The sequence below is a fragment of the Simochromis diagramma genome, unplaced genomic scaffold (assembly GCF_900408965.1).
Source record: "Simochromis diagramma unplaced genomic scaffold, fSimDia1.1 OVJJ01000339.1, whole genome shotgun sequence".
Lineage (NCBI taxonomy): Eukaryota > Metazoa > Chordata > Actinopteri > Cichliformes > Cichlidae > Simochromis > Simochromis diagramma.
In genome coordinates this window covers 147842-161906 of record NW_024386762.1, presented here as the reverse complement: position 1 = coordinate 161906, position 14065 = coordinate 147842, and the positions used below count along the sequence as shown (strand labels likewise).

Genomic DNA, 14065 nt, shown 5'->3' with positions numbered 1-14065 from the left:
AAGTCAATAAATCAATCAGTCAATCAATCAATTGAACGTAACAGAGGAGTAAACAAAGACAAATCATATTTTTACTATATTATCTCATCTCGGTTGCTTCATAATTAAATGTTATTCCAACAGAGCTCTTTATCCCAAGACTACATAACTTGTGGATCCTGAAGTAGAACGGGTAGCAGAGCCTTCAACTATCAGACCCCCAACCAGTGATGGGAATAACAGCGTTAACAATAACGGTGTTACTTTTTTCAGTAATGAGTAATCTAACTAATTACTATTCCTATTGTTACAACGCCGTTACCGTTACTAACAAGAAAATGCGGTCGCGTTACTATTTTTCAACAAACAGACGGTTGAAGCTGTGTTCAGGTTACCGCATCTTATATCAGTTACACGGGAATGTCACGGGGTGGAAATGGACAAGTTATCTAGGATTTTTTTTTTATTGTACATGAGTTGCTGTGTTTTACTATTTTTGATATTTTAATATTGTACAGTGTTTTGTTCTTGTTTTATTGCATGCTTTTATTGTATTTATTGTTGACTTGTCCTGGAGAGACTCCACCCCTCCCTGATTACTAACTTGGCTCACCTGGGAGGTCACAGAGGCCAATAAGAGGGCCTGGCCGGTCAGAAGAGGATGAGAGACAGGGCAGCAGAGATGGCGGAGTAGATGGTGGCAGGCGGCGGCTATTGAGCGAAGAGTCAGAGGGAGCTGTGCTGCTGCTGGAATAGCTGGAGGGCAGAGGACGCTACGGTGGGGAATTAGTTGGCTGGGGTACAGCGCCCTACCTCCCATATTGTAATAAGCAGCAGCTATTACTACCTCCCACCAGTAGGTGGTACTGTGGTATTGTATGTGATTGAAAGGGAGCTGAGTAAAAAGACCCGACCTCCACCATAGCCTCGTCTCAGTCCTCTGTGCTTGATCTAAAGTTGACTTTGACCGCAACCCACGTTAAACCAGCAGTTGGTACAACGCTGCATAAAGTTACAACACATGGCGAGACCATATTGCTGGCGTGCTACAGAAGAGCGGCGGGCAGAATTAGGAGCTCTGCCTATCCAGGGTAATTCTCGCGACTTATCGTACTGCAATACACTCAGCCACTGGAAAGAACAGTGACCGTCGCTGCCCCTCTCTGTCCAGCACCTCGGAGCGGAGAGACTGACAGGACTGCCGAGGACGCGGCTGAGCTTTCCTTGCCCCGCTCTGATTGGCTGGATTTTAACGTTGTGGCTGACGCCACCGGACTTTTGTTTATGTTTTATTGATTTTTATTGTGTGTTCTCACTGGCCAGGGTTGTTTTAATTCCTTTTACATTTTTAACTGTTTTTGTATAATAAATGATATTTTAGTGATCCAGTTTTTATGTCATGCTATTCCCTTGGCTTCTCCACTACTCTGTCCGGTTTTTTTCTTTTTTTTTTTGGAAGGGTTTCCCTCTTAGGCTACGTCCACACATACACAGGTATTTTTGAAAATGGAGATTTTCCGTTTTCGTTTTAAAAAATAATCCCGTCCACACATAAACGCAGTTCAATTCAAGTTCAAAGTTCAATTCAATTTTATTTATATAGCGCCAAATCACAACAAAAGTCACCTCAAGGCGCTTCATAGATACAGAGAAAAACCCAACAATCATATGACCCCCTATGAGCACTTTGGCAACAGTGGGAAGGAAAAACTCCCTTTTTACAGGAAGAAACCTCCAGCAGAACCAGGCTCAGGGAGGGGCGGCCATCTGCTGCGACCGGTTGGGGTGAGAGACGGAAGGAAAGAAATGAAGGAAAACGCTGCTTGGAACATGCCAAAGCAACAAGTGGCGATATATTCCTAACCGTGTAGAAATGTTGGCCAATCAGAAGTCTAGAAGCCTCGGTGGGAAATAGTAAACAAGGATGGCGCATAGAAGCAAAACCGAGTTGTATGTGTGGAGGGACAGTAACTGTGTGTGTGTATGTAAGCATTTAAACACTGCAGAGAGGACAATTAACATTATTGTAGAAATTCATTTCACCGAAACAATAACGTGGCGCACAGTGTGACGTCAAAAAAGGCGCACACCTTTGACGCTGCGTTTTCTGCATTTTGTACGTTTTTCTCGTCCACACGTAAATGCGAAAACGGAGTTTTCAAAAATATCCACCCTGGCCGGAGTTTTTAAAAATCTCCGTTTTCAGTGACCGAAAAAGCCGTTTACATGTGGACGAAAGGTGCAAACGCATAGAAAAATCTGCATTTTCAAAAAAACCCGTGTACGTGTGGACGTTGCCTTAGAATAACACCTGTAATCCATCCGTTACAGAAGTAGCTGTCTATGTAAGTAATCGGGGAGCTACAGCTTTAAACAGCTGGTAGCTACCAGCTACCAGACAATCACTTTTTGGCACAACACCTGGAGCTAAGAGGGCAAAACAATAGCATACTGTAAGTGTTGCTGTTTGGCTGAGGAAGAATATAGTAGTCGTGGTAAGCCAATCACAGGACCACTTTAAGATGACAAAGCAACAAGGTGATATATACCAGTTTTTAAATTGTGTTGATAATTCAATTCAATTTTATTTATATAGCGGCAAATCACAACAGCAGTCGCCTCAAGGCGCTTTATATTGTATAGTAGATCATACAATAATAGATACAGAGAAAAACCCAACAATCATATGACCCCCTATGAGCAAGCAGTTTGGCAACAGTGGGAAGAATATTGGCCACGTAAATCCAGAGTCATGATAAACAATATATACGCTGCGTTTTTTCCTCAATAGTTTTGTCACGTTTCATGTCTAAGGACAGCGCTAGCAAGCACTCTCTGCTTATGACCAAAAAAACGAAACAGCAAAAAACAGCCCGTTCGTTTTGGTGGAAACATGCACCATGTCAGCCAATCAAAAAATGATATGGCAACATGACATTTGGTTGTTTAGGAAGAGGGGGGAGTTTTAGGTGTGTTGGCAAGAGAGAGAGAGAGCAGAAAAAGAGAGAGAGCGAGTTTTGAGATGTGAGAGATTTGTGACGTTTAGCGTGTTTGGAGTGTGTAGTTAATGTGTTGTCTTGTGTAGTTAGTGTGTGGTGTTGTGGATAGTTTTGTGTGTCAGAACAATGAGGCGACTGCTGTCTCCAGGTAGAAACAGGAGTGATACACCTGCTGCTGTCAGACCTGCAGGTATCAGGCTGTGATGTTCTCCTTTATAGTGGACAGAAATTACTTTTTGGAGAGGCACAAATAATTTATGCAGCATCTTATTGAATGCAGAACAGCTGATTGTTCTGTAAATAGTTTGAAATGGTTATTTAAAAAAGGGTTAAAGGTAAATGGATGCAAATAACTTGTGCATAGGATTTTAAAATTGACAATTTATATTTGCATTTAAAGTTATGAAATATGATTCAGTAAACATGTTTGTAGTTTTTACAGTAAAAAAATATAACTTTTTCTACTCAGATTTTATGTTTTTTGTCCGATTTTAGATCAGTTGTGTTAATACAGTATATCAAAATGATAACATAACTGTAAATTCAGACACGTGAGGTTGTGCTGAAAACAATGATACCAAACAAGGCGAAGTAAATCGTTTTTAAAGGTGAAATGTAGAGGAAACAAATTGCCAATTGTACCCTGGACACCAAAGGGTTAAACATTTTTTTAAAGTAACGGAATAGTTACTTTTCAAGTAACTCATTACTTTTAGAATCTTGTAACTCAGTTACTAACTCTTTTGAAGAAGTAACTAGTAACTTTAATTAATTACTTTTTCAATGTAACTTGCCCAACACTGCCTCTAACCTGTTGGGCCTGCTCCCTTCTAGCTTTTAAGCCCAGCAAGCAGCACTGGATTACCTACTGAATTGTTGCTTAGTCACATTGCTTTTGTCTTTTGTCCACTAGATGACGAGAAGATGAGCAAAAGTGCGGTGCAGTTCACAGTCAAGTGTTATTTAATTCTACTTGAGCAAGTTATAATTCACATTTGTCAGAGAGGAACAAACAACACTCGGCTGTGGGCACTTTTTTTACAATTCAACAGCTCCACCTCAAATAATCATTTCACCAATGTCTACGTCACTGGTGCACAAGTTCTAAGAAACTTTGCCACTTCTGTTTTCATGTTTCAAAAATATACTGCAAGTGTGAGGACAAAGAACAACAACAGCATGTAGATGCAGTCTGCTATTCATAGCTGGCTTTACAGGAAAAAAAGGTGTTTGCAGAATAAAGAGAACTAAGTGTTTGGTATTATTGTCATGCTGAAAAATGAAGCTGTTAGCAGTCACATGCTTTCCAGATGGAGCAGCAAAATCTGATAGATGGAAATATGATCACAGAAAAGTACTATTTTGACCAGGTCTACAAGACCACTGGCTGGAGATCAGCCCCAAACCATGACAGAGCCCCCATCTTGCTTTGCAGATGTCAGTAGACACTCACTGTTTACTTTACCTCCTTTGTGCATACTGATGATGCTTTCAACCAGAAACATTAAATGTGAATTCATCTGAAGAACAGTTGCTCAAGACCAGTATAAAAAGAACATGCTTTACAAGAAATTCTGGCAGCTTAGAATCAAAATATAAAGCAATCACGTGCGGTTTTTTTTTTTTTATCTCTGTAATTCTGCTTGTGTTTTTCTTACTTATATCCCTTATATGGTCTTAGAGTAGAGAAGTGAGGGTTTAAGCTGCTGCCATGTGTAACTGCTTAGTCATTGGTCTTGTATGATAATGCGGAGCATGTGTTTAGACTTAGGCATCAATGACATACAGTTGTTTCCTCTTTTGGTCTTTTCTTTTGATGTGATCCTTAGATGTAATAAAACTCAAGTCGTTCTTAGAGGCTTGGGCAGATGGCCTCAGATGACTACAGAACACTGTGGTATACAACAGTTCAATAGTTACAATGTGCTCAGGTTGTGTTGGAAAACAGCTTGAAAGTAATAATACAACTAGCATTGCTGCTTCAATTCTTAATTGAATTCTTTAATTGTTAATAAAGCAAAAAGAAATTAAATGAAATCAAAAAGACATGCAGGGCAATAAACAGGAACATACCAGCTTACGAGTCCTGTGACTCCTGACGCTTCAACTGTTCCAACATTTCTTACAATTATTTTGCGATCAAATAATAAATAATTTTAACAGCATAAAAGAAGCAAGCTGAATCTGAAAGGCATCAAAAATCACATTTCAAATTATTTGAATTATTTTACATGTTAAGCAAACAAATAGAAGTTTTTTAAGTCATTTTCATTGAACATGTGTGAAAATAGAAGTTGATCACATTGAAGACATTTTATACTTTTAAACATTTCTAAAGGCTTTCAGATAGATCTGATGAGGAATGTAACTCCTTTTTGAATAGCTTTTCTTCCCAACATTTTGTTTTTGGCAAAATACAAACAAAAAACTTTCAATTTGAATGTTTTTTTTCCATTTCTTAAAAAGCACTCTTGTAATAATGCACAGGGTAACCTCCCTTACAGCTGACTTCTATACGTTTTTTAAATTGATGCTTGCCGTTGTATCTACAGGGAGGTGTCTTTTCTGTCTTACTCGTTAGTTCACAGTCAATAATTTCAAACTGTGACTCACTGCGGCATCTGTCACTGTCTGGCCTATTACAAATAAATTTGACTGTTTCGCTATCGCTAAGAATGAACGCATTCTTCTCCTTACATTGTTTATTCTTGTCTAAGATATTCCTAGTCAATATTTCACTATCACACTGGTCCTCAGTCATCCTGTCATTTATGTGCTGTGTTTTAAACAGTTCGTAAAGACGTTTAGTCTCCTCTTCTGGTTGTGCTTCAGCATTCTTTTTGTTTTGTTTTGAACCTTTGGTTGCTTTTGAAGGTGTAGTGGCAATGAGCAGCACAAGCATCAAACAGGCAAACAGGATCCTCATTATTTCCTGCAGAAGAGAGAACATATAACATATTTTTCAATTTAAGCATTTATTTATTTATTTTTATTATTTTATTGCTACATTTACATTCTAACAGTTGTGCTTCGGTGGTTTTGAAGTGGGTTTTTTTGCATATTATACTTTGTGTTAAAATTATACCTATCATACTTAATTGTATAGTGTTTTATTTGTATTGGTTCTACGTATTAGAATAGTACTATCCTTGTGTTTGTTGTCAAGCAGAGGGAGGGAGAGGATCAGGACCTGATCATTATTTTGCCTACACGTATCTCTGTTGTACTAATTACCCCATTTGTTTCAATATTTTAATAATAACAGTGTTATTGTAAAGCTGAGATGAATGCTAATATCAGATTTTTAAGACTTGATGAGAGGCAGTAATATCAGCACTTCTTACCTGTGGCACATGTGAATTACTGACTTTCTGACTGAGTGTGAGACAATGAATATTCAGTCTAAATGATGGGAATTTCTTATACATATGCAGAAGCATCCTTTTAAAATCTAAGGCCAATTTATAACAGTGTCTAAGAAATATAATATTTTATTGTCTTGATCTGATCTGTTCAGATTTGATATATACCAGTTTTTAAATTGTGTTGATAACTCAATTCAATTCAAATTTATTTATATAGCGCCGAATCACAACAGCAGTCGCCTGTTGTGAGCTTTGTGCTCATAAAGAAGGATCGTTTCATTAAGAAAAACCAGGAGGTCTTATTAATGTCTTGTTGTGGCACTCAACATCAGTTTGGTTTTGAGGTTTCACATACAAACTGAAGGCTTGAAATGTTTACATTACCCAATAAAACAATCCCAAGAACAACACAGATTGACAAGAAATTTAACTCTCTTTAATGTACATCAGGGATGTCATACTTGGTTGATATTGTGGGCCGTATACAGCTGGCTTTGATCTTAAGTGGGCCCGATCAGTGAAAACCCCATTTTCTGTCAGAGTAAAGAAGTTGAGCTACACATTTAATCTGCGAGATATCATAATATCAGAAAAATACATTTCAGCAGTGTGTCTCTGATTTTCCACATGGCAAAGAAATGCGGCCAAAGGAAATGAAAGAAACGTCAGCATGACTCTTTGGGTTTAAATTGTAAAAAGTTGATAGTCTGATAGTTTATTGGCCAGACTGCCTCGTAAGTATAAAATTCATCATATGAAAATTGAATTCATTTTTTTGAGGACCAATTGTTAAAAAAAAGTATCTATATACAATAGTGTTTTTGTGTTATGTAACTGTTTATCTATTGCTAAATTACTTTGGTGTTATCTGAATGGCCGTGGGGTTTGTCATTTGTGGCACTTGTAAGTAAACTTTTCCCATGTTAGGACTTTTACCTTATTGTTTGCTTTACTGGGAAGAGGTTGGTTAGTTAACCTGCGGTGGTTCAGGCACGAGCTGGTTGTCTGGAACACCAGGTGGAGCAGATGTCTTCACTAAATGAAATTCACTGAAGCTGGTGAATGGTTACAGGGAATTCATTATAAAAGTGGATGAGCAACATCAATCTAAATGAAAATGTAATCCTTGAGCATAAGTCAATAAACACAGGCCTTACCAAATGTGGAGTGAAGACTTGAGATGAGCAGAGGTCACGTCTAGTGTAGCTCAGACACGAAGCAGTGTATAGTTCACTTCTGTCACAGAATCATACTTGTCTCTGGGTGCTTCAGTTTTTATATGTTTGACTATCACCTAATATTAGAATGTGAATTTGCATTGACACCCTCTTACGTCACTAATGTAAGTTCTAAGAAATTTCAACCCATCTGTTTGTGGTTGATAAACACAATGCAAATGTGAGAACAAATGACCGGAACACTATATAGATGCGGTTTGGTAAAGCATTATGTTTCTGCATATTTGCAAGTCAAACTGACAGTGTGGTTTGTCTTCTATAAACAAACCAAATTTATCTAGAATTTCATTGGGCAGTAATTGCATTTATGTTTTAGTTCCAAATATTAACTAATCCAGTTGTTGGATTGATGCCATTCTATGGTTCTGTCCTCCTGTAGTGGCTCATCTCCTGGCATCTCCTCCACACACCTCAGGCTGTAATTATGTGCTCTAGATCAGATATTTGAGGTTGTTGCAATTTTACACTGAGGAGCATGATTCTGCAGTTTAATGCAGATCGATGAACCTCTGCCCATCTTTCCTTTGGCAAAATTCTGCCTCACTAAGATGTTCCAATCATGTTACTGAGCTGTTGTTAACAAACCCGTTTAGTTGCATATTCAAAACAATTTAACATTTTCTACGAAATAGTAAAATGTCTGAGATCAAAGTTTTCTGAGTCTGCATGATCTGCTAATCATTGCATGGTTTTTAGTTACATCTTAAAGCTTTCCAGATGTTTTGGACTTTGTGGGCTTAATTAATTACAAGGTACAATTTTTGGTTATCATTTAGTTGTCTGTGTGTTTTTTAATTTTTAAATTTTGTGTATTAATAATTAATGCCTGAACAAATATGTCTAAAATCATAGGCAGGCAGACATAGAAAATGATGAACGGATGTTGTTAGCAGAAGAAAAAGTAGTTGTAGGAAATAACTGCATTTCCTTTGTTTGCAGTCAAATTTGTCAGACTATGCTCATGTGGTTCCTATTTGTTCCCTTAAATGGCCATAGAGTAGAAATGAAGCTTTTGCAATGTGCACTGATGTCATACAAGACTAGAGGGGTGTACTATTAACTAGGATTAATGTCTTAGCCAGCTATGTCAAGTTTAAGGTCTGAATTTCCTGTTTAATGAAGGTGAGTTTTGTCCTGACATAACTTAGCTGTTCTGCAACATGTTATCAATTCCATGTTGACTAATACCTTTATATGAGTCAGAGAAATGAAGCTTATGTGTAAGTTCAGCAAGGAAGCTCTTTATTCATTCACTGTTTGCTTTATTATTGAAACAAATAATAAATATATTTGAGTGCTCTGTGTTGTGTTGCCTAGTAAGTTTTCTCTAAAATAACTCATGCAGTTAAAAAAATCAATAAATCTGCATTTTTGCCACCTTAGAAGCATCCTGTCTCAGAGTAAGGTTACAACATTAGTTCATGCATTTTACTTCTAAGCTGCAATGTAGTAACATGTTTTCATTACGTTGTCCTAAAAACTCCCCGAAAAGCCTTCAAAAACTCACATTGCTTTTGTCTTTTGTCCACTAGATGACGAGAAGATGAGCAAAAGTGCGGTGCAGTTCACAGTCAAGTGTTATTTAATTCTACTTGAGCAAGTTATAATTCACATTTGTCAGAGAGGAACAAACAACACTCGGCTGTGGGCACTTTTTTTTACAATTCAACAGCTCCACCTCAAATAATCATTTCACCAATGTCTACGTCACTGGTGCACAAGTTCTAAGAAACTTTGCCACTTCTGTTTTCATGTTTTGAAAATATACTGCAAGTGTGAGGACAAAGAACAACAACAGCATGTAGATGCAGTCTGCTATTCATAGCTGGCTTTACAGGAAAAAAAAAGGTGTTTGCAGAATAAAGAGAACTAAGTGTTTGGTATTATTGTCATGCTGAAAAATCAAGCTGTTAGCAGTCACATGCTTTCCAGATGGAGCAGCAAAATCTGATAGATGGAAATATGATCACAGAAAAGTACTATTTTGACCAGGTCTACAAGACCACTGGCTGGAGATCAGCCCCAAACCATGACAGAGCCCCCATCTTGCTTTGCAAATTTGCATTCATCATGCCATAAGACCTGTTACCACTGATTTTAGTGATTTTCCCTTCTCTAAGAATGGCTCTTTGACAGACACCTTTCCACTTTCTGATGATGCTTCACTAACTAGTAAATTGATGAGAGATGCATCTCTTAGGTTCTGGGTCAGTGGACTGGAGCCTACCCCAGCTGTCATAGGGCGAGAGGCAGGATACACCCTTGACAGGTCGCCAGCCTGTCACAGGGCTGCCATGAATAGCATCAACTGCTATATCTCCACATGCATCTTCCATAGTTTGGGAAATAGGTATATGTGTGTGTGGATTTTGGTCATACACTTTCCAACTTCTGGCAGAAAAAAGATTCCTTATAATAGGATTTAGGAATGGAGAATATGGAGGGAGAGAAAAAACTAAAATGCGTGGGTGAACAGTGAACCAGTTACAGACTCTGAAAAACACATAACGTACATAAAGCACATAACGTAAAACACACGTAATACAGACTTGGAGTGGTCACTATTGTGAAGAATAATCAGAGTACGATTACAGTACTGTAATTTATACAGTGATGAGAGTATGCATCAATTGTGGGATTGTATGGGGCTTACTTGCACATAGTTGTATTGCAATTCTTTTACTCTTTCTGAATTACGTTCAAATTGCACCCTGTAGAGCTGGTTTGTCCTCAGATTATTTCTGTGCAAGACACGGTCCAGTGTTGATAAGCTGACCCTATCAATATACCCTATGTTACCCTATATCAATATAACCAATAACCCTATCTCCGGTTCAGGAGACATTCCCCACCACCTTGTGTTGGTAAGCTTTCAGCTCTGCAATACAAATAGTATAGTGTAAAATACTGTGAATAGGCCTACAATGTAGAAATACGAAGGAGGAATACATTTTCCAGACGTGCACAAACTTAACAGTATTTTCACAGTCTCCAGAACAGTCCACAGACAATACTGTGCTACAGTAATCTACACATTGAGTACAGTGAGATTTCTTACCTATTCTCATTTCGGAAAGTGATGATGGATGCTACTGCTCAAATTTGACTGTACTCTTTGCCCAACCTCCCTCATTGTTAGACCACGATTGACCACATGGTCAACCAAAATTGCTGTGATCTCGTCTGAGATTACATTCCTTGGCCTTCGTCGTCCTCATCATCTGCATCCTCCTCCTCTTACTCTCACTCTGGCTCTGCCTCTTTTTTCAACGTTGGCATCCATTGACAAAAACAGAGGAGCTCACCTGCTGCCCTTTTATTTTAAAGCCCTGTGGTTTTAATTGAAATTATGTGTGAAAGGTGTTCACCCATGTAATGAGTTAGTATGCAAAGTTTACAATTTTGAATGACAGTGTGTTTCTTGTGCAAACAAGAAATTTTCTTGTTTTGTCTGGGGGTTTCACGTTCCTGTGGCGGCCCGTTGCTCAGATTTAAAGTTTAATTTTTCACTGTATAAAGACGCTTTCTTCCCACGGAGCTTGTACAGTGGATGCTAATGTTTTTGTCACTTTTCACAGAATAAAACTTAAAGTAACATAAGTACATCCACGTTTTAAAGGCTGCATGGTCATACTCTCTCCCGCACTCCATAATATCCATTGTTGATTTACGCACATCTGTTGCTGCCACTGGCATCACACGCGCTTACGTCATTGTCATGAGACACTCTCACAAACCAAATTACAACGGTTTAGTAACACAGCGTGCTTGGGGGAAAGTAACAGTAACCTAATTACTTTTTTTGCAATAGTAATCCCTTATATTAGTCATTACTTGAAAAAAGTAATCAAATTACAGTAACGCATTACTTGTAGCGCATTACTGCCCATCTCTGGTGTCTAAGTACCTGAACAGGAGGTTGAGCTGAAACCTGAGCTGGTGAGGGATGAAGGTTGTAGTGGTGGTTGCTGTGATGACAGAGGACATGGTGGTTGGACTGATCTTTGAAACAACACTCCTGAGCTTCCAGAACTAAAGGGCAATGGCCAGACCGGCTCACTTGAGCCTCCAGCTGGCATGACAAAGTAGTGGCCTTCAATTGCACACACTGATTGATGAGTACGACAGAAATCTAGTGGGTGGAATGCACATGGACTTGGCTTTGCACAGAAAACTTTATGTACTAACTCTGAGCTGTCTGGCTGAATTATCTTTAAATCTGTCTACTTATGAACTGTGGTCAAAAGGTCCTGGCTCAGAGATGCATTTGAATGACTAGCTGGTGTGTAATGACAAACATGACCCTACCCCTCGGCAGTCTTTGGAACACGAAACTTAGTCTTGTCATTAGATAGTGAGGAAGTATAACTTAAATGGTCCTTCTGTCTCTTATGAACAGAAATTATCATGTCATACTCACACACAGAACAAACCGGCTAGCCAAATGTGATTCAGTCTTAATTCTTGTCAAAATTATTTCACTTGCTTTATTGTTAACAGGCAACAGGCCCTGGGACACAGTCTTTAATAAGGCCCCGGACACCGTAACAGTCTTAAGAAAAGCCATTTCAGTTAATGTCGCTTGTCTAGGGTGTGCAAAATCATACTCAAAGTGTGTATTATCCATGTCCCCCACAGCCTGATTGTTCATAATCTGCAGTATCTAACAGTTCCTTGCATGGTTTAATGCTTAGGAGTGAATAGTCTATGGCTGAACTGGCAGCGTCAGCTTCCCAGTTCTGTGATGGCAGTGTGTTTTCCCCTAAAACAACTTGTCCAACATCAGGGGTCCGTTCTTCGTACCTCGCTAAGTAAGTTAGCTGGATTTGATTGTTGACGATTTTGCGTGATCTTGGATCGTTCGGTTCCCCGAAGCTCATCTGGGACTTGCTGTCATAGCAACAGAGCCGTAAGCGTAAACCTGCTCGGGAGCAGGCTTACTTTATGTAAAAAGGATTAGATCGCGGCCACGCAGGTATGTCCGCTTCATTTATACGAAAGCAACAGCGATATTCCACCACTGTTTCACCATAAATAAATAACATCAATGTAACTAAAGATAATGCAGCACTTGATCCTTTTATTGATTTCACACAGATACATACAGGTCATTTCCTAAAAAAGGGAAATGTACTATTAACATTCTATTACATATATGTGATTATTTCAGATGTAATTCATATTTCAGAGTAGTAACTGTAAATCGCTTCGTGTAATCAAGATGAGAGACCACGGCTATAAAAGCGAAGGTGGATTTGGGAAGCCTGTCGCAGCCATGTCCTGTCCGTTTACGCAAGCCACCCATTGCGGAAGGTGCAAGATTGATAAGGAGAGTTTTACAGAATTCAGCGTATATTGCGGGACAGACAGGATCCTTTAGCTCAGCGCGACAGTGTGCTCATAGAGAGATATCGATTTTCCCGTGAGGGTATTATTCACTTAACCAACTTGTTGACGAGGGGGTGCAGGACCACCACCTGTCTTTTTTTGCTCTGCCCTTTTCTTGGTTGCTGTTATGAACAAACTAACAGATTATTTCAGGGTCTCTTTTCAAGAGACGAAAAGCAATATAAGTCCAAATCCAATCCATTATTATTGTTATTATTAAATTACTTACGAGTTTAATTTGTCAGCAACTTCCTGCCAGCCCTCTCTCCTTGCTTTTGCAGCCTTTGCAGTGTTCCCTTGCGTTTTAATTAAACTCTGAAACTCCTGAAATCCCTCAATCAAGAGTTCTTGCTCTGCTGCCGAAAAATACCGAGCGCGCTCCTTCGACATTTTCGCCGACCAATCAGAGGGTTGCCAATCAATGTTTCTACTATCGATGCGTAGCCCATTTTACGACACCCAGTGATCTCACATTACTTCATCCAGCTGAACTAATCGTCAACAGCAGGTGTGTTCGGAGAACCGGATTAGCGAGCTCACGGTTAGCGCGATGATTTGGTCTTGGATGTCGTAAGCGAGGTATGAAGAACGGGCCCCAGAAGTTATGTCTTTATTGTTAGCACAAAACATGGGCTCATGATAACGTTTCAGATTTAGTCAAAGGAATGGAAAGGGCTGCCTCATCGCTGACCCCCGAGGAAAAAAGGCATGGACTCCGCTTTTTTTCTAGAAGCGGTCGTGAATGAAGCATGGCTAGCCATGGCGTCTGGTGGGTCCGATATGGTCACTTCGTACTGTCACAGGATGCCGGGGCAGACCGTGTGGAGAGAGTAGAGTACCAAGTGCAGACAGAGGGGAGGAGACAAAACTGAACTTAGTGAAAAGAGAGCCTTTATTTGGGGCTGAAAACTCATGAATACAACACACGGCTATACTGAGGGACAATATAACGATCTGAGACAAGTTGACCCCTCATGTGACTTGTTTCTGAAACCTCCACACTGACTTGCCTGGGCGGAAACTGTGCCCAGCTGGCTCCTTCCGGCCCTCGCCCGCTGGCCTTCCCCTACTCCCCCTGGCGCGGCTCGCCGGGCCC

The 14065-nt window shown here is 39.5% G+C and overlaps 2 long non-coding RNA genes across 2 annotated transcripts in view; one reads left to right on the top strand and one right to left on the bottom strand.

The window, feature by feature from the left end:
* Positions 1-4958: 4958 nt before the first annotated feature.
* LOC120732171 lies at positions 4959-7795 on the bottom strand. Its single transcript, XR_005695541.1, has 3 exons — positions 7501-7795; positions 7280-7398; positions 4959-5910 (listed from the first exon to the last, which is right to left on the bottom strand). It is a non-coding gene; the product is annotated as an uncharacterized LOC120732171 (long non-coding RNA).
* LOC120732211 overlaps positions 7512-14065 on the top strand; it is a 24105-nt gene continuing 17551 nt past the window's right edge. The window contains exon 1 of the long non-coding RNA XR_005695553.1: positions 7512-7545. This is a non-coding gene — a long non-coding RNA (uncharacterized LOC120732211). The remainder of the gene's footprint in view (positions 7546-14065) is intronic.